The sequence below is a fragment of the Mugil cephalus genome, chromosome 14 (genome assembly GCF_022458985.1).
Source record: "Mugil cephalus isolate CIBA_MC_2020 chromosome 14, CIBA_Mcephalus_1.1, whole genome shotgun sequence".
Taxonomy (NCBI): Eukaryota; Metazoa; Chordata; class Actinopteri; order Mugiliformes; family Mugilidae; genus Mugil; species Mugil cephalus.
The window spans coordinates 8,549,621-8,571,169 of NC_061783.1; the positions used below are offsets into that span (position 1 = coordinate 8,549,621).

Sequence of the window (21,549 nt, forward strand, 5' to 3'; positions counted from 1 at the left end):
CACACACACACACACACACACACACCTTTAAAACTGTATAGCAATGAGATTTGGCTGTCCGCCAGTGGAGGATATTACAGCCATAATTCATTACCCGCTGCCCTGGGCTGAACCTGAATTTTAATGTTTCGAATACTAACAAATAAATAACAGAACTAGAACTTTTATAAATCAAAGGGAGGTATATTGGAAAACATAAAACTTTTAAAACACGCAGTTCTGTATTTTTTGGGGGTAATACAATAAAAACAGAAGTAAAGTAAGGAGACAGTGACTGGAACTACAAGAAACAAGTGGAGAACAGTCCATAAACAAAGCACAAAGATGAACAAAGTAAAGTGTAAAAAAAAATATAAACAAAGTAAGGAGAAAGTAAGAAAAAAACTATAAAAGACAGTAAACCTATTGCCTCCGAAAAATATTTTAAAAATCATTTGCCAGGAAGTTCTACTTTCTGGGTATTTATTTATTTTTATAAATAAACCCCGGACAAGATTTTAAGATTCTTCCATGGAGCAGATAAATCCCTCTATTAGCCAGCAATGCAGAGACTCTCCGTCTCCCTGAAAGATGCACACATTTGCATTAAGCAAATTATAGATAACGTGAACGTGCGCTTGTGTACCTACAAAATCTGTTGTGCATTTTTATTAGCTCCCAGAAACTTCACACAGTAATAAATAGGATTATTTTCTTACTTTTGAAGTTAAAAACGTTATAGTTTTTCGTTTAATAGCTGAAATGCCACAACTAATTCCAACTGATTAGGCTTAGGATAACGATAAAGCTACTAATGCCAAAAGCCCAGTCTTAGAATTATAACGGGCACCTATTGTATTTCTTTTGTTTGTTTCCACAAACACCATTGACAATAGCAACTGCCAATTATAGATATTCACACATGGCTGTTCTTTACTGCTATACGGTACCTGACAGACACGGGTCTTTAAGAGTTATTGTCCATATGTATATAGGCTGCACGTGTCATTAAAATGGCGTTTTCTGCTTTCAGGGGCCCCATTACCTTGATGAATTGGATCTCACACATCTGGGCATGCCGAGAGGAACTCACGAAAGCGTGCCATTAACTGACAACAGACACCACAATTTTCATCATGACTATAACTGACATGTATTATTCATTATGTACCGGGGGAGAAGAGCACAATCTGTTCGTGCAAATGAGAGTCTACAAATCCTTTTTTTTTTTTTTTTTTATCTGGGATTGTTTTAAACGGAGACCGCGACAGGGCGTCAGTCACTCAAAGTTCTGATCAAGCAGCACGGGGTCTCGACTGTGGGACATGGTTCAGCCACGTCACGTCATTAGAGCCTTCACAGGACCCTTGGATGAATTTAAGTTGGAGGGAAATGAGATGGGGAGGATGAGTGCCAACAAAGATGAAATCTGCAGAAAGGATGAGTGGGATAAAAGAATAAAAGACTCTTCAGCACCACGCCTCCAGAACTGGAGTGCATTTAAGGGCTTCTCATAAATATGTCATGATTGAATCCACAAAGCCAGCACTGAGTCACAAGGCAAAGTTAAAAATAATAAAAAAATAAATAAATAAAAAATGCAATGTTTTCAAACATGTAGGGAGGAAAAGGTTTTTTAAAGAGCTGGAGGCGGAGAGATGGGGATAAAGTGACAGGCATTATCTGAACAATGTCTAATATGGGCAGCCATTGAATAGTAACCTAATTCAGTGATAACCAAGCTTTTTGGTCTGACCTAGTGAGAGATCAGCTGAATTATGTCTTCACTTCACTATCCGTCCGTCGTTTTCCAAATATGTTCTTCGAGGTGGATAAATTGGTTTTCTATTCGCCATCAGTGGATATCGCTACAGTAGTTATTCCAGATCAGTGGCAGAAACTCCTCCCACAGAAATTTACCCCTTACTTGTAGCTAACAGTGTAAACTGTTTAGCCATCACTGATACTGAACTACTGTGTATTTGCTCATTAGCCCACTTTTGGTGAGACTAAATATTTTAACTACTGTCATTACATATGGTTTGTTATATTAATATTCATAAGCTTCGTTTTAACCATCGTTTTACCTCACAATTTTCAGCTTGTTTATTACTTGTTCAATCTTAGATTAATATATTCAGTTTGCCATTTTAATTGTTTTGTTGATTACCTCTAGTTATTAGTTGTTACAGGCTTTCTAAGTTTTTTGAGCTATTTTCGTATTACGTTTGCCTGGCTCTCTATATATTTTCTCCAGCACTTTTACGGTAGCTTTAGATTTTATTATTATTCCCAAATCGGAATTTTCACAGCCTTCATGTGGATACAGACAAAGATAAAAATAAAATCAGCACGTAGCCATGACAACAGGTGTGCAACATTAAAATGTGAAATGGCACGAATGGCATTAAAGTGAACTGACACTGGGAAGAGTTGTAGAAATGGGCAGCTTATACTCAGAGGTACATGTGTGAAGACATGAAGAGAGTCCTTAGATGTCGATAAAAGAGCCAAAAAAAACAAAAAACAAAACAAAACAAAGGCAGCCCACATGTTTGCTCACACCGTGTCGGCCCGCTGGCTGAGTCAAAAATCATAAATGGCCGAGTTCAGTGTTCAGTCTACTGCGATGCGACCCGCTGCTCTAATGAAATATGGTGGCTCCGCGCATTTTCCTACAACTAATAGGACTTGACCCAGTGCACAGAAGCATCAAAACACAGCCGAAGGAAGCACGCAGCAAGGTGGTCGAGAAAGGACGAGGAAAAACAAAGAAGCCCGAAAAGATAAACCCTCGCCCAAACCGCCTGCTCCCAAAAACAAAACCAACAACACCGTCTTGCGTACTCTGCACCCAGATAATAATAAGCCATTCTGCAATATCCGTATAATCATTGAGGGCAGCGAGGAAAAAAAATTCAGGGAAAAAAAGATTGAATTCTCACAGAATTTGCAAATAAATTAGCAAGCGGCTATTTCAAGTGTGGCGGAGGACAGAATGTGAACCAAAGAGACAGCAACGAATGGATTTCTTGCGAGAAATATGGACATCTGACAGACAAGACCTGTGGAGGCAAACATCTGAAAATGGCTGACACGTTGCTGATTGTTTACGGGTGTTACAGGACGTCTCAATCTGTTCCCTTATTGGCCCCATGAGGCGTTAATGGCGCGGACGTGAAGGGAAGGCGAGATGGACGAGTAACATAGCGGAGCGAGTCCAGTAAGCCCGGGTCGGCTTCCACTAAGTGTGCCACGCTGATGGATCTGCTAACACCTTATTGCGGTGCGGCGCGGCAAAGCCCTCTCTCTGATCGCACTCTCCCCCTTCGCTAATCTATCTATCTCACACAGACGAGACAGACCCGGTGGATGTATCGCCTTCCAATCATCCTATCACGGCTAACCGCAGTTACAAAAAAAGAGGAAAGAATAGAAAAAGTGTTGGAGAGAGAAATAGGTATCGATTCGATCAGATATACTGCTGTGAGCAGGTTTGGCCGTGCTCAGCAGCTTAACACCCTGAAATAGAAGGCAAGAAGGAGAAGGCCAGTGTGGGCGGAGTGTTTAAGATAGTAACAGCAGCGGAGAGGGGAAGTGGCGCTCACGACAACGACGGCAAACAGAGGGGGAGACCGATGCTAAGTAGAGGAGAAATCCTTCTGAAAGCAAATGTGTGTGTGTGTGTGGAGTGCGGTTTAACAAGGCAGGTCGTAAACAAGTACGTACAGTAAAGCTGTAAAATACTTAACGATAGAGGTGAGATTACTTACTGCATCTTTTTGACTTTGCTTTCTCCTCAAAGACAAGTATGGCCAACCTAAGCTAGGATACACATGGTTGTCTGACGGTTGATCTCAGTTTCCTTGTCTGATAGCTCCTCGTAATGGCTCCAATAATTCAGGTGTATAATTCAGGCTGCTGTGTTCACCCTTTCCCTGTCTTCTTATTCAACCCCATCTTTCCCTATCCCTATCTCGTCTTTCCTCCTCTTCTTTCCTCTCTGGAACCAGGAGGACAAGGAGCTGAAGCTTCCCGACCCTGAGTTTGACTCTACCTGGACCATCACCCATCTCCATATTGCGACCCTTCACATCCTTTCCCTTCAACCATTCTCATCCCTTCCATTCGACCCTATTCATCTCTTGCCCTTCGTCGCACTTTCATCCATGCGCTTGCCGTAACAGATGAACCATGATCCGGACGGATAAGAATCTCTACAGAAACCATGGATTTATTAAAACCGGAGACAATTTGCTTTCTGAATGTGGCTCTTGCAGAAATGTACATACCCGTATCGTAGAAGCTTGTGTGATGAGGAACAGTAAAAACAAATGGCTGACTGAGGATCACTGGGTCATGAAAACAGATGGTGCAAGAAAGTTCCACGAAGATGTGTTTTAAACATTTTCTTTAAACCAGGGGTCTTCAAGTTTTTCAACCAAGGAGGACCAAGGAGAGATGAAGTTGGGACCCCCTGCATATTATATGTGTTCTATATTAAACTCGTATTATCTTATTATCATCATTTTGCATTCAATCTTAACCTTATCCCTTTACCAAAATATGTTGGACTCGTGTTAATGTGTATTTAAAGAAACTGATATCTGTGGCGGAAAAAAAAAAAATTGCAATCGCCTTATTGCAATCTTAACCTTCAACTTGCCATCATCGGTTACTCGCTCAAAGATCGTTGTCTCCTCCCGTATAAGGAAGACGATTTAGGTAATCATAAAATCCAGACAATGGAGGAGGAAGCGAGTGCCACGTGAAAAATGGGGCCGTGGCAGACCAACCATCTAAATCTGGTGTGTCGGACTACCCTATAGGTAAAGGATCTGATACGCGTCCTGGTTCTTTCTCTATGTGTGTATTTGTGTGTGTGTGTGTGTGTGTGTTAGCCTTCTCCCTCTGGCAATATGACAGCCATATGACCGGCTGTAATTGCCTATTCCACTCAACTCAGTGAGGGGTTAATAATGCCAGCAGCCTCCGTCACCTTCCGCTGTCCAGCTCCGACAGTGGCTCTCAGACCGGACAGCCCTCAGCGTGTACAGTACACCTGCACCCACACATGTACACACTAATGTAGTTAAATTTAATCCTGTAACTGTGTGAGGCGGTGCAGATATGGGATATAGGAACGGGAGAGGCAGGCTCGAGTCCTATCGTTGCACTGCCGGGCACGTGAAAATGCGCAAACCCCAAAACGCACACTGCGATAAACACACGTGGCCGCGCACGCTTACACAATGTGTCATGTGGTCAAACCTGCAGTCTCATTCGCTCGGTCGGTATTTACAGCCATTTAACCTTACCTTAAGGGGGGACGATGAGCTCATGATAAAGAGTCAATGCACTGTAGCCACTATTGGAAGATTCTCAAGCATGCATCTACAGCATCCATACCTTCTTCACCCATGCCATAACCGCGTGAGGATAACTTACACTTTAAGCTTTACAGGTTAATCATCCAGAGGCAGGTCCTTAACAGCATTTCATATTTGGCACATTATACATATTATAAATACCCTGAGAAGCCTTAATGGCAGTGCTAAGTACTGAAATGACTTCTCAAATAGATTTAGTAGAGGCAAGAGTCCCATAATCTACATTCTCATCATAGCTTAAGCTCTATCGGATTTAAACCACATTTACATCAGACTTCAAGACACCACCAGCTCCTATAAATTACTGATAATCACACCGGCTGCGGAATTTGTGATGTATAAGGAGACTCGGTTGTAGCTTAAGCTATTACAGCAGCATTGGGCACATGCCGTGTTTTATTCATTTTCAGTGCCAGAAAGGTCAGATATTTAAGTCAAACCAGTCAAACATGAATATATATTTATATGTTACATCACTTCTTTTTCTTTTCTTTGGAGGGAGAAAATGTGATAGCTCTGTTGTACAACAGGAAGCCGAGGAGCGTCGCAAATGTTTCAGTGTGTTTTGCCGGGCTTGCATGCTTAAGAGGGCATCATTTAGTGAATGAAATTAGATCTAGGGATGTTCATAACAATGAGCATTTTCAGAAACGCTTTGATGCCTGACGCACTGTTTCAAGAGCGAGAGTTCTGCTCTACTTCCAAAAGATACGACCATGCGGAAAAAAAAAAAAAAAAAAAAACCCCGCTAGCCCCGCGTTCCCATGTGATTGAGAGAGATTGGCAGCATCTAATTACATTCTCCGGCGATCTATTCCTTTAAGGTAGTAGGGTGCTATTCTACGAAGAGAACCGTTCCGAATCTCCAGAGCCTCTAAGCGTGCTAGTTTTAGGATCACTGGCTAAATTGGGTATGGGAGAAAGGTGCTGATGGTGTGGGGAGAGGAGATTGGGCTGCTATGATACTGGAACCGCAAGGGGAATTAAAATGCTGTCAAGCCGCAAGCAATAAAACCTATCTAACCATCACCAAGGATTTTCTTCTTCACTAGAGCACATATAGGAAAAAAAAAAAAAAAAAAAAAGTCGCAAGGTTTTAATGGCAGATTTTAATGTTCGTGTGTAGTGCAAGTGCACTAAAAGTCTCCATATGTGTCCGAGACGAGATTACGTGGACAAGTCAGCTGCATCCTTGTACACAAATAAGGTTAAAACATCTTACTGTCAAGTGGAAGGTGGGTAACACAACAGAATATCAAGTACTTAAGAAGATGAATGCTTCCCCCCTGCCCACTCTAAATTTCATGTGCTTTTCATTTATTTTCCTCTGAACAGAGAGAGGCTGCTCTTTAAACATCCTCAGACATGCTTCACTTTTCCACAATACATCAAAAACAAATCAGAGAACCATACCAAATTTCTGTGCAAGCGTCTGTCATAGAGAAAATCACAACACGACTTTTCATCTGCACTTCACATGTGTGCCCCAAAGCCCACAGTGCAGGCCTTGAAAGAAAACTATGAACTCAGCAAAAAAAAAAGGGACCGAATGGATGCTGAGAACATACCGACTGCTCAGTCAAGGTTTGACTGTAGAGATTTTTATTTTTTATTTATTTGCTCAAGACACAGTTTACTTTAACCACAAGACAAATGACTGCTGAAATACGCCCTTGTATATAAGAAGCGCGCTCCTAGTACAGATGGTGATGAATGTGTGAACCAAAATTATGCTAAAAATAAAAGCGCCATTTGTACCGTGGCACGTCACAGGGGATCATAACCGAGAAAAAAATTAAAAAAGCCTCAAGTCTTATGAAAAGAAAGAACTATTGATTGTGAACGTTTCACATGTTTCCGAATTGACTTCTGAAATGGAGGGAACAGTCCACACACATGGAAACTCTAATTGTGCCATCTGCTGTTTAAGAAGATGTTGTATAATCCTACAGCGAAGCTGCACTGCAGATAATGCTGTTGAGCTTTGGAGAACAATCCCTATGCGCTTTTCTGAATACCGGAAAAACAAAATCTTCGGATATGCGGCTTCTGCGAGGCCCTGAGGCGACTCATTATAATTTCTGCAGCGAACTTCCAACTGATTAACAGCTATGTTGCCCTGAATGGTCATGTTGGCTTCCGGAGAGCACAAGCAACCTTTAGCCAAGTGGTACGTCACAAAGCGTTAGCTTTGCAATTGGCCAGCGGACATTTCAATGTGGTCTTTTATAGCCTCTGTTTACAGCAGACCAAAGCACCTCCATGTCAGCAGAGCACACTCGCGGGAGTGGTTTCAGCACAGACCAGATGTGACGACATAAACCAAAGCTCCAACTATTGTCTTTGGCCTTTACATTGCCTACAAATCAGCAGCTGACCCAACAGTGGGTATGTGACCATTGCTCAGTTTGTCTGTGTCTTGCAGAACTTGTATGATTTGAAAGCTGGTTTTAGTAATCAATATATCTTTATTAACTACTGATTAATTTACGATGTGGATGTTTTTTAGATCATAGGTCTTCAATAGGAGTTAATTAATAATCCCACACAAATTTCAATTTCTTTAAATACACATTAACATGAATCCAACATATTTTAGCAAAGGGATAAGGGATGGCTTAATATTAAACGGAAAAAGATAATAATAATGTATATGTTGTAGCACTTAGTAGCACTTCAGTAGCACATTTAGTAGCAAGTAGCACTAGGCCGAGTTTAATATAGAACACGTGTAGTAGGTAGAGGGTCCCTACTTAATCTCTCCATCAGATGTTGGCCTGAAAAACATTGAAGACCCCTGCTTTAGGTGGTACTTCACTACTACTAGGTATCGGTGGCTGACACCCCTACAGCGGTGGAATCCACCAACCTGCAGTGTTTTCCCCGTGCTTCCTCCTGAACCAAAACCAGGAGATCCCTCGTTCTGCCTCCGCTGCCTCATCTTTAAGCGCCTCCTTGAGACTGGAGCCAGAAGTCCACCAGGACTTCAGGAAGAGCTGAGTGGATGAAGTCTCTGCCGCTGACTTGGATGGGATAAATGAATCCCATTGATGTGTTGTCATGTCATGTTCCAGGAGTCACAGAGTCTGACAGGTTTTCTTTGAGTTCCTGGGACCAGGAAGACGTTTGTATGTAAATTGAATGCTAAGGCTCAACCTCACTAGAGGAATCTCCCAGCCCTGCTTATCACAGCTTCACAGGTTGCCCAGTTCCCTTGTTAGTCTTGGCTTGGTGTACAGTTTTATAGGGTGTTTGAATGTATTGCTTTAGATTTACAGTCTGTAACTTTATTGTTTTGTTATGGCCTCACCACCGGCATAATTTAGACTGGACCAAGACGATCCGAATGCAGGGGTTCCTATGTGTGTTTATGCTTCTTTATGCGCTTCTTCCGGCCAACACAACACACACTCGCCATCTAGACAGTGCAGATAAAGCACATTGATGAAGAGCCACGCAGATGGGCCGCCGCGGCGATGCCTGTACGCGGTGTGTGGGCGAGAGGCTGTATTACTTCACGGGGGCACGGCGGCCTCTCACTCCAAGTTTAATTACATCGCTGGCCTCTGCAACGCTCTCATTTCATCTACCTGTCTAATTGCTGAAAAGGTAACGGGAGGGCCACATGATGACACAGCCCCAGGTCACAGTGTTTAGCGGGGAGGCAGTAAATTACACAACGCATCCGCGAAGTGACGACAACCAGGCTCCACGAGACCTGAAAAACTTGCGCTATTGAGCACATTTAGTCATTAATAAAGCATTTAAAGCTGCAAGGTTGTGGACAATTTGGACAATTTTCAGCCCTTACAAATTTCAGTCAGTTAACCCTTAGATGGGGAGCTGTAAAATGGACCTTGAACATGACTTCAAAAGGTTGAAGTACTTACGTATTTTAGCAGCTAGGAGTAAAGCTGTATTTACACCAGCCCCTTATTATATTCTCGATTCATTTCCCTCCCAGCTCCACACTTATTCTGGCCTCGTCCTGGGAGAAAACCCACTTTAGTTGGCATTCTCCACTGAAACTGTGGTAAATACTGCCCCTCGTTTGCGTTTCACAATGCCAAGTGGAATTTAAAAGCAACACAAAGGCATACAAACTCAGCCAACTTAGGCAAACAGAGAGATGAAGTCCCAGATTTTCTGTATTTGCCAACGTCTCAGACAAAGACATGTCAACACAGGGTAAAATGTTTCAGCTTGAGGATGGTTGGGTAGTTGCTCCAACATATAAAGCCGCGTTTGACTCCACTTGATGAGCGTTGAGAGACGGCGACAGAAGAAGATGGTGCGAAGTCAAACAGGACCTCCTTGCCTTGTCTGCAATCAGCCTACACAGACGCGTGGCACAAACAGCCGCTTTGCGCCGCCGAGGCAAACATCTGCACTGCCATTTAGAGGCACTTGACATTCGTGGCCAAAGAAGACGGGTTTTTACAGATCACAATGGTAAGAGAAAGATTCTCAGAATGAGAATGAGAGGCAACCAACGCTACTCTAAAAACCCATCACTCTACTTGCTGCCTCTCTGCTCCGCTCATGCAGCCTGCAAGGCCCAGGCCCCTATATGTGTGGAAAATTGAAGTTCTGGTAAAGCAGATGGAAGCTGGCATAAGCTATTACATATATTTTCTGTGTTATTTTTCCCCCCAACATCACCTCAGATGCATGTCTCCCGGGCTGTGTACCATTCCAACTGGCCCTGCTACGTAAATGTGTTGGGCTGTAAAAGTTTATGTTCCAGAGGTGAGACATGATTGGAATCCACCAATGGACACAGAAGCAACAAAGTGCCGGGAAATATCCTGGGCAGAAAGAATGCAATGTGTAACACACTGTTTGTGCTTATTAGCTCAACATCTAAATATAATCAAACTAACTTGCAAACCTAGGCTGATAATTCCCGAGCTTGAAAGTTGAACCTGTGGCTTTTTCCGAGCTTAACTCAAAGTAGCCACCTTTCTATTTTCTGTAACTCTGGCAGCCGTGAGCAGTCAGCTCTGATGAGAAATTGATTTTAGGTTAGACATAGTATATGATAGTTGTTTAGCTCCAGAGGGCACTGTGGGTAATGTAGTAGGCAGGTTCTGAAAAGACAGGATGATGTGTGGAATAAAAAGAAGAAAGCCTCACTGTTTCTGCTGCATCAGCTCTTTGAGCGTCCGTGTATTAAACTGCAGGATCCCACAACAATTTGTTTTCTTAACCAACATGGTACCTGAGTTTTTTTCCCCCCATGTCTCCCTGAACGAACCTGCTGTCAATAATAAAACCATTAATATATGCAGACTGTGAATGTCTTGCTCTTATTCGCAGTCTCTTTATACCTTTCCCACTTTGCGTGCATTTACCACGTGAATTCAAATGAAACTCCGAGTTGGTCAATAAAAGGTGCAAAACATGAACTTATGCAAAAAAAAAAACTATTGACACATTATCTATTCTCCATTATAGCACTGTAGCATGGACACAAAACATAAAAAAAACAGCTAGCTACCAGTGAGATTAGACTAATCATATCCAGACCCTGTCAATGTACACACCTATCACACTGTGAGCCTACCCAGCATGCCTCTGGACTGGAAATCCACCTGTCCAATTTGCCTCCTCCAAAAATTGCACGAGCTCCGACGAGCCGCTGGACCCGGGGGCCGATTCCCCACGCCGCCCGCGCACGAGCACATCTCAAGCATGGGTAATCACATGCAACACGGTGCACACACAGCGCGCACAGCTTCACACAGGACTAATGAAACATGAAAACTGGCAGCACATAAAATCACAGCCTGTTACCCCCAAATGCCTGTCATATTTCTTTTTTTTTTCTCTCTCTCTCTCTCTCACGCGCAACCTTCATTCAAACAGGCAAGCTGAGCACATTCCAGGAATGTGTTTTATTCACCACAACAGCCCGAGGAGGGATGCCCTTATTCAAGATAATTCCCTGCTCTTACTTTGCCATGAATGCTTTTTTCTCTCTTTCACCAAGAGCTGAGATTGAGGATGTCAGGATCTGTTGGGACTCCCGGGCCTTTGTGCAACTTTATTAAGAAAAGTATCGAAAAAAGTAAAAAATAAGTATGAGTCTGAACTTTTATTATTACTTAAGTTGGTGGACTATCCATGCCCACAAAATGTTTGATGTGGAAAGTTGGTCTGGACCGTATATAAACAGCGCGTTCCCACTTCCTCGCACTCGTGGTGGAACTGACGCTGTTTTCCTGGGGATACAGATGGTGTCAGTCACACTTCCTCCAGACTCACTTGGATTTTCGTTTAATTAACACTTTGCTCTGCTCTACCTCCACCAGTTACAATCAAATCTTGGATTGCACACTGTACTTATCTTTAAAAATTGGTTTTACAACTCTCATGGGCCCATGGGGCTGCTTTACGGAGCAGTTGGCATGGCAGTTGGTGGTTGCCATTACGTTACATCCTGTTTCTATAGGATCAAATATCTAACTAAAACGTAACTTATCTAAAGGAACGGCATTATATTAACTAGCTAAAATGACAGAAACCATCTTTGAAAAAAAAATATGTATATGTATTTGACATTATTTTTTATATTAGTACAATATTAGTGTTTCTGTTGGGTGGAGCTTATGACCTATACTGCAGCCAGTCACCAGGGGGAGCTCTACTTGTTTTGGCTTCACTTTAGAGGAGCAGTTCTGCCATCCATATTTATGCAGTCTGTGGTCTGGAGTTACCCCCATTTGGTACTGATTATTCCCCCGCAAAGATCTTCGGGGTCAATTAAATCGTTTGGGCGTGTCGTGGAATTGACTTTTAAACCGTTTCTGTAATCCTCTTTATGAAGTAGTCAGACGCTTCATCGGAGTGCTGTCGAGTTGAATTCACTCACAACTAAATGTCTCTGACCGGTTGCAGGACTATCCGGTTTCATTCAGAAGTTTGTTCTTTTACTCTGTATTGGCTGAAACCCGCACGAGAATGAAATCCAAATACCAGACTCTGATCCTGATGAGACCTGAATATGGCTGTGCCAGAGTAGAGGGAGACAGTTAGGTAATAGAAAGCGTAGGCTGTTCCTCAAATTGAGACATTACTTGCACATCGATAGCAACGTTAACCGAACAATTCTGCCACGGTGATATAAATATATATATTTTTTTCAGTCTGCTTTCTAAAATAAAACTCTGCAGAGGGGTCTGCTTTTGGGATATTTCATTGTTTCCGGCGCTGAGCACTCGTAAGGGGAAGTTGTATTTACCAAGTCTGCACACGCAACACTGGATGCACATGCACACATCAGATCCCATTAGAACACACCACAAAGGAGTCCGAGCTCCTTCCATCTGCTCCAGCAGCACACAGAATTCTACTTGCTGCCCTGAAAACACGAAGCATCCTCCTTTCATGTAAGGAGCTGTAATAGGGGACGCAGCAGCGGGGCACTCTGCTGATGATCCGGCCAAGGAAGGTGAGTCAGAATCCTTTGAACACTTGAGTTAACAGTGGTGATAGTGGCCTGCTTTTGCGTGAGGGTTGCTACTTTGTGTTTGTGTGAGTGTGTTTCTGTGCATAAAGAGACTTTGGGCATTTCACATTACTTAATTGGAGGAAGCAAAACAATAGAGAGAGAGAGAGACCCAGGTGTTTTGGGGTGTTATGGCAAAGTCAGACAGAGAAATAAGAGCAGTGAAAGAGGCTTAGAGTTGTATTGGGAACGTAAAGGTAGGACCTGTCCGGTAAGTTGCTGAGAAAAAGCAATCACGAAAACGCGTTAACTTAAGGAATCCTCTCGGGCCCTTCCGTGCTGCGCTATAAAACAGCAGCTTTAGATGCTCTGAATCAATACAATCTGCCAGCTCCTGCTCTTTCTGCATCCCTCAAGGGCCGCGCATTATGAAAAACATTACATAAAAGGCAAATATTACTGCTGGGATGCAGTCAGTCACCAACCAAGAGCGGGGCGCGCGCGAACGCAAACACGGCTCCGAGCACAGCCTCCGAGCAACAGCCTCAAATTGCACAGTCATTGCCCAACAAAGTCTCCTTGTTCATCTTTGCACAAAGAGAGTTATTAACACAAAACCTCATTGAATTAACTGTTCTCTATGGTTGCATTGTGGCAGTTTCTTATCCCCCGTTCGATCAATATTAATCAGAGATGTGAATTATCTCAGCGATTCGAGGCAATTAATTTGTTTTGTCTCCCCCCTCCCCCCACCTCCCGCAACCCCATCCTCCTCCAGCTTCAACCTATCTATTCCCAAGGAGGCCCATCCTTTCACTTTTCTTGCCAAAAGCGTTAATTAATTGCACCGAGCGAACCCGTAGGGCCGGGGGTTCGGGTTTCCTGTTGATTTTCCCTTAGCTTTAGCCTCGCCCGAGCCCAGCCACGCTATTACAAGTGCCCCCAAAACAAAATGGCACTGACTGCAAATATTGACACAGTCACCCGGGGCCGCGCCAAATGAATGCTGCCCCAGTGACAGAGGCATCTGTGACTCCAAATGGAGCATGGCGGAGCATAGGAAGTAGGAAATGAGCGCGATATGCTGCGGCCAGGAGAGGAGCGAAGAGGAAGGGAAGTAGCGCCGGCTCTTACGACAAATCTTTTGCTTTCTTTATTATCAACTCTTTGTTTTAATCTTTCTGCTGAGACACGTCAGCCCGCCGGTTCATCACTCTGACCCGCGCTTGAACTCAATAATCTACATACTCGATGGGTTTTTATTATTTATTTTCCTTCGTGTGTCTTTTCCCCTGCTGAGCGGTGGCCGGCCATCACCAGCCGCGGGGGCAGAGAGCTGACAGCGGAGCTTCTCGATGTGATGACGGGAAATCTCAAGTGTAGTTGTCGGTGCGTGTTACTTGTACGGGATCAGCCCACTGAGGAAGATCTCAAAGTGTGCACCAAATTCAAACTTAGTATTCTGAATTATAGCAGTGATCATATCTGATCGCTGACTAATGGGAACAAATTAGAAATAAGGATAGTCATTTGAGAATCTTGAAAACAGAAAAAACAAACAAACACATACAATGGATGGATGGGGCTCAAACATAAGGAGGAGGCTTGGGAGGAGGAGGAGAAGAAGAGAGCAGGAAGCTTGTTAGGGAAAGGCCAGTGAAGGGGAGGAAGTGTATGTTTGTGCATGTAAGGGGGCTGTCAGAGGAACAATGGCCCAGCCAGGGTGCAGTGATCCGGGCAAGACCAAGCTGTCGCCTGGCCCCAAGTCCATATGCAATATTTAAACAGCATGAATGGGCGCGCGCACACACACACACACACACACACACAGGCTCGCACACACAGCTTGAGGTGCCACCATCACTTTGCACAATGTTTACTCCCTCCCGCTGTGTGTGTGTTGATGTATGCTCTTGAACATTTGCCCATCGGAGTTGCTTGAGCGAGAGCGAGACGCGAAACAGAGACGGAGAGGCCGAGTGAGGGGTTAGGGTGCGCAGCGAGCGCGTGTTAGAGAGGAAAGGGACAGAGAAGAAGGATTTAGCCGCGCCAGCATTAGTGCATGACATGTGGGTGGATATTGAAGATGTTATTAGCATCACGTTCACGGGGCCTTATAAAACTGCCACAGAGCCGCATGGTTTTCATACATCTTCGCCCGATACGTGTCACTCTGTCATCCGTGTTCTACTCCCAGCAGCTGCTCTGATGATCGCTCACTGATAATTACTCGCTGTCTCATCTCTGATCTGTTTAACCCTCCTGTTGTGCTTTGGTAAAACAAAAAAAAGGCCATTAACTTTATTCTTTAATAAATGTGTTCATTTAGGCTTTCCGTCTGATTTCTGCATAGGGTTTAGAGATAGTCTTCAGGATAATCTTCAGTCCTAAAGTTAATGAATATGTGTATCTAACTGAATGTATTTCAAAGAAGGCGTTTTTATAGTCAGCTACAGCAACCTAACAATAGATCTTTCTATCTCAGTATCTCATTGCTTTCCTCCCGAATGAGAACAACTGCGGATGATCTCACTTGATCTCACGTTTGAACCTGACGAGATTCAGAAAATCCGGCGTGTGAGATCCTCGGCATGAGGGGCCTCTCCCTGCAAGAGATACAGGAATCTCCAGAGAGCCTTGTTGGTCCTGGTATCCATCGGTTTGCCAAGAGAACCACAAAAACAGGAGGGAGCCACGGTTTCTGGAGCAACACCCAACGATGCACTGACAGTGATTTCTGCACTCAGATAGGTGTGAAAACCAGCGGTGTGTAACATGAGCACATTATGTTTTCTTTTGCAGGATGTACAGTAGATACCAACCATTTCACAGTGTGCAAGTCATGTCCATGAACTAACTGGAAGGTTTCCAAAATAAATCTTCATGTCTGTTTTATCTGATAAAATTTAATGATGATGAGATTTTTTTTGTTGTCTGTTTTGTTTTTTTGTTGCTGGACTAGACTTTAAAGTCTGGTTTATACTCGACCAATCACTAAGACTCAATAATTCTTTCGCATGTGTCACATTTATAAAGCAGTATTTCTCATATAGTGGCAGAGTCTGATTCCTTGCTTACCTACAGTGGAACCTCTGATAGTTTTGTCTTTATTTGACCAGGTTTTAATCTTTCGTTGGTATTCTGCTGCAAGCCCATTTGCAATAGGTTTTCTTTTTGTTTTCACTGTGGTCCCCAAAGCAATGAACAGAAAATACAGTGAAAAGAGCAAGACCTCTGGATAATCCAGGATAATCTGTGAGTAGATTATGACATTCTTAAAAAAAATAAATAAATAAATAAGCATTTCCCAATGGAAACTGCTCACAAAGGAGGTCTGAGCATATTCTCCGCCATTCAGGTGATGACATATCCAAAGAAAGCAAAGCTTTTTTTTTTTTTTTGTTAAAAAATGGAACTGGACCTGCTGGGTTTCTCGGAGATGCTGCTTGGATGAGTGGATTCTAAAGTTCAGAACTGAAGAAGCCTGTTGAATGAGTGGCAACATGTCTTCGAGAAACCCAACAAGTTTAGTTGCTTTCTCGAGCGCTGTCCATGGTGCTGATGGTGCTGAAGCTGAGACTGGCATTTTCTGACTATTGGCCATCGCTTCACCACATCCTAGGTATCACATCCATTGGGGTGGCAAAGAACTAACCGAACTGAGGGCACGTTTGTTGTTTGGTGATAAATACAGACTCAAAAATCCAGAGAACTGCAACTAGTTCTTGAAGTCAAACTAAAATGAAGAAAACTCCTACCAGGGCAGTGCTCTTAATCAGGACTCTCATACAGTCTCCATAGAGTGAACACAGTGAAGATTAGCTTCTCCATTACTATTAAGCTGAACGTTTTAATAGAAAATGATAAGTGTCTTTGCCAAAGCCTTGGCCCCCATGCACCTTAGCAGGGGTTGAAAGGGTGCCTTCCCTTCCCTCACATACAGCTCATCAGTCATCATCCGTGGGTTGCTCATCTCAGCTAAAAGCCGCCCTGCCACCTCCATTAGTTGCAACAGCCGCCACGAGAAATAAAACAAACAAGGTTACTCGCTGCGTTTAAATAAAAGAGGAGGCGAGGCTTTGGGTATTCAGTGCTCCCTGCTCAGAGGGCAGAGACAAAAAAAAAAAAAAAAAAAAAAACGAACATAGATGAAAAGTCGGTATTCCTTTATGTGTTGTCCTGTGGTCTTAGTTGTTCTAAGATGATTTTGTTTAAATCCGTGCACCCTCAGCTCTTTAAGAAGAATATTAGTAATACTACTGACTGAGTCTGACCTGTTAATCCACAAGAGTCACTGCCGATGAATCAGTACCTCTGTCGAACAGCCTACACCAGTTCACCCACAGACTTATGTTGCACAGTTAAACCGACTCAGTGGTGGAGCAAGTACAATACTGTAGGAAAATCTTGAACATACTACAGGTGGCCACCTGGGGGGCGCGTTAATCGAGGTCGCTGCTACCGCGTGTGTTACGTCCCGTCATTAGAGGGGGAGTTTGATTAGAGGTTCGTGCGAAAGGAGGGCGCACGTATTGCATGCTCAACAGATGGGCAGAAAAGAGAGACGGGGGGTGGTGGGGGTAGAGTGTTTGGACTCCAATGCTTTGCACTCCCGTTTGTCGCGTCCCGGTTGTCATTCCCACTCAGCGTCACCGGAGCCACCTGCTCGCTACCGAGGGGAGACCAGACGAGCGCCCGAGAAACCGTTTTCCCTCAGTCGACGAAAACAAAATACCCCCATACTTATCATATCACTGGAAATGATGCGGGCGAGGTACGGTACGAGGAAGCGCCACTGCGGCAGACGTACGCCACAGTCAGGAGCGCCTACAACACAACTCGCCACCGCAAATAAATCGGACTCCAGTGCGTGATCAGGTAGCTTTCAAAGAGCTTTCTGTTATAGTTGGGGTGCCAGTACGGATGTTAGTCAAGCGGGGCCCCTTTCAGTTTCCAGTGCACGCTGGCTCACTGGCTTCTTCTTTGATACATCCTGGCTCTTTAAGATTCAACGGGAGAAGGCACCCACTCACCCAGGCTCATGTTGCGCACAGAATTGGGGGAAGGAGCGTCGGCACTAGCCCTCTAACCTAGAACTATACGTGAATCAGGGCACAGTGGAGACATCCTCCCGCCAAGAATCATTTCCAGCCATTAGGGGCACTGTTTGAAAAAAAAAGAAAAAAAAGAAAAGAAAGAAAAAGCATCCATGCTCTGATTTATTAATGTCATTCTAAACTCAAAATGGCATCGTAGAAACCTCCCGCAGGAGGGAAGAGAAAAGCATCATTGTGAGTGTTTTTGGAGGGGGGTGGCGGACGTGAGCGTGCGAATGCGTCGAGAGAGACGAACCAGTGTGGAAGGTGGAAATAAAAGTGCCAGTGCAGGCTACGTGCGCACGACGTTCTCTGTGTGTGTGCGTGAGTGTGTACGTGTGTGTTTCTTTTGGCCACTGCGCAAAGTTACAGGTTTGCCAGCGGCTCTAGAGGCAATCTAACAGCGTCCAGTGTCTCCCGCTGAGGGATTCAACATCCAGGGGGGCTTCTGTCGTCCACCTGTGCTCAATTAATGGGAGGTTATTCAGCTGCTCAGATGAGATGTTTTCGGGTTTTTTTTTCTGTGACTGCTACTTTCGTTCGGGTTCACAGATCACACATCCCCAGGGATAGCTGCCGATGAAGCTCACTCTTGTGAAACTACAAGCGAACACAACTGCCCTGGAGCTTGAATCTGAGACAAGATGCGTCATTAAAAGCGGTCTCACACACAGCGCTCCTCACACATGGATGCCAAGATAAAGAACTAAATAAGCCGGCAGACTGCAAAGCAATCTGGAGAACACGGCGCAAAGAAATCAGCGCAACGCCTTTTCTCCTTCCACAGAAGAGATGCTGAGTTTTGTATGTAAGACACGTTACCTGATCGATGTCAGCAGTAGTTATTTGACGCGACGGCTATTCCCCGATCGGTTCCGTGGATCCAAATTAAGTTTCCCATCCATGGCACATCTCAGATGGAGAGGGAGACTACGATTCATTCACCCCCGCCGCGGCGCGGAATCTTCTCCCCGCAAATGTTCACCGCGAGGCATCCCACTTCTGCGCGTCCGAAACGTACCGAAAAACGACAAGTGCGAATAAAAAAATAAAATGAAAAAAAGAAATGAATGAAAACGAGGGAGAACAGCTAAGGACATGAAATCATAAAGTGGCCGCGGAGCAAACGGGAGAACAGAACAGAACAGAAGAACGCAAAGGGGCAAGGCGGAAAATATAAAGGAAAAGAAGGGACGTCCGCGTTGTAGATGTCCAGTTTTGTTCAGAGAAAAGAAAAATAATAACAATGACAATAATACATCCACGTCATATAATCTCCATGGTTTTGCGCATATGGTCACGCTGTATATTCCAAAGCAGTGAGAGGAGGACGCGCTCACAGTTTGCAGCGCCGCAGCAGCAGGAGCAGAGTGGGATAAGGTTTTTTTTTTTTTTTTTTTTTTTTTTTTTTAACTGATGCCCGGTACTCCAAGTCCAAGGAAGCTCTTCGTTTTAAGAGGATGCTGAAAGCGAAGAGAGAGAAGAAGAAAAAAAAATGAAACAAGAAAAACAATTCTTACTCCGTTTGCCGCCTTTTATTCTCTCCTCTTCCCCGAAACAGGGCGAAACGCGTCTGCGGCTCTCGGCTGCTCTGTCATTTGGGATGAGTATCCACAGGCAGCGGCTCACAGTCGGGCATCTGGCTCCCCTGCAGTCGCTTCACGAGCGGAGGACAGAGATGCGCGCCCTCGCTGCCCTGAGCCGGGGATCCGTCAGGCGCGTTCACGGTACCCCCGCTCCCTCACTCCACGCACACGCACACACACACACACACAAAACCTTCACCCCTCCCCTCTCGCATTTCCTCCCCACCACTAACGGCAGCCGTGATGACGTAAGCACGCGCAGTTTCCAAATACAGCAAAAGTGTACTAGCACAGATGTTTCCAAAAGAAAAAAAAGAGGATCTTTAAAGCATATTTGTTGTAGCACAGGCTCATTCCCTCACAGCTTGCTTGACGCAAGTTCACAAAGATTTCTATGTTTCACTGATATCTCTCGCTTGACCGCCATAAACGATCAGTCTGAAGCCAACAGGGTGCACAACTATTATTAATAGTTACGAAGTGGCACTACATTCTCTCATCTTTAAACTGCTGCTAACAGATACATCCTCCGGGCCCTCTGGCAGAAACATTTCACAACAGAAAAGATGCTACTGTAACAAGTCCCGCAAGTGTGAACGAGGCCCATACAAACCTGCAGTCGTTCATACCTGAACGCAATCAAGGCTATGCATTCAGATTTCATCCTCAGATCATGATCTAATATTGTTAAGTGTGCCCTCTATAGAACAGATGACGTGATTAGACTTTGGAGAGCCTCGCTGCATATATTTGCATGAGGATGAGCAAAAGTGGTGGGACATTAGTCAACTCAAGTGCTTCTTTTGAAGGCTCGGGAGTTAGAGGAGGAGCTCCAGTGCAGCTCCACTATAGACAGATTACCAACCATCCATATATTCATCCATCATCTCTTAGTCTTCTGGAACTAGTCATCCATTTTTGGGGGCCACAATTAAACGTATTAAATTAGCCTCACTCTTGGATTGGATAAAGCTATGGATACAGATTCTGAGATGACAAGCGCTGAAGCTCAGTGGAAGAAGCAGAGGAGGATGAAATCTCTTTTTTTACACTTTGAAGTGTAATTTTTTATTTTTTTTTACTTCCCTTTTCTCATTAACCAAAAGTCACCATATTGGTGCTGCATTCAAAGTCAAACACGGAGAAAGACGGTGGGGCACTGTGTGAAAATGAGGCACACATCTCTCCGGAGACAAAAGCGGGCCGTGTTGCTTCCACTGCCCCGATTTGAAAATTGCCCACCGTTGGGCTCATTGAACACAGCCGAAAATGATACAGAGAAAATGGGAGTTATCATGGGGCTATGTGTGGCAGATTACAGCGTGTCAGAGGGCCGGATATTAACCACCAGACCTGCGGGTGCTGCATGTCCATAAATTTCGCCGCGGTCTGTGGCGGGGCCCACGGCAAGATACTATATCACCACTGTGTCCACGGATTTAGTTACACGTCTAAACAGAACAGGGCTTGATTCTGCTGGGCCTTTTCACGTCCCCCTTTTTCTTGCTGCGAAGCTCGGGGAGTTGCATCAGTCCACTGAGCTGAGAAGCATGCGATGCTTTACAGATGTGTCCATTTTTTAATGGGAGGATAATGATTTTGTGGTTACCCTAATGCTGTAGCATGAAAATGAAATAGCTCTCTCTTCTATGTCAGGGCAGAATGCATGTGGGTGGTGTCTTTCATTATTTTTATTAAACGGGATTTCCCCAAATTCTCGTTTGTCTAATAATGTGTCAGTGCTTTCTTATTTTATTTTATTTTATTATTATTATATTTTTTTGGTCCCCTGCGTTACAGCTCCTACTGCATATCATGTTCTCTATGAACATGTTGTTATTCACCTGAGAGAGGATCAAGTCCGTGCACTCCCAAATTGGACCAAATGGAAGCACAAAGCAGATCAAAAGGCAGTCTGTCTGTGACCGTGATAATCATTCTCATTTATTTGCATTAGAACATGGCATGGTTATCTTGCTATGTACATATAGTGATTGAAAAAAAAGAAAGAAAGAAAAACTCTTCTCCTTTAATTCACTAACTGACTG

At 44.1% G+C, this 21,549-nt stretch overlaps 1 protein-coding gene across 18 annotated transcripts in view; it reads right to left on the minus strand.

Moving 5' to 3' along the window:
- The window catches only part of adgrb2 (adhesion G protein-coupled receptor B2), a 219,120-nt gene extending 199,426 nt beyond the window's left edge, over positions 1-19,694 (minus strand). For 4 of the 18 annotated variants that reach the window (XM_047605267.1, XM_047605280.1, XM_047605278.1 and 1 more), the window contains exon 1: positions 18,738-19,687. The gene's annotated coding sequence lies outside the window, so the exon portion shown is untranslated. Of the gene's footprint in view, positions 1-18,737 lie in introns of all 18 variants that reach the window. The other 14 variants (XM_047605268.1, XM_047605279.1, XM_047605266.1 and 11 more) reach the window with 9 other exon arrangements.
- Between the last annotated feature and the right edge of the window lie 1,855 nt (positions 19,695-21,549).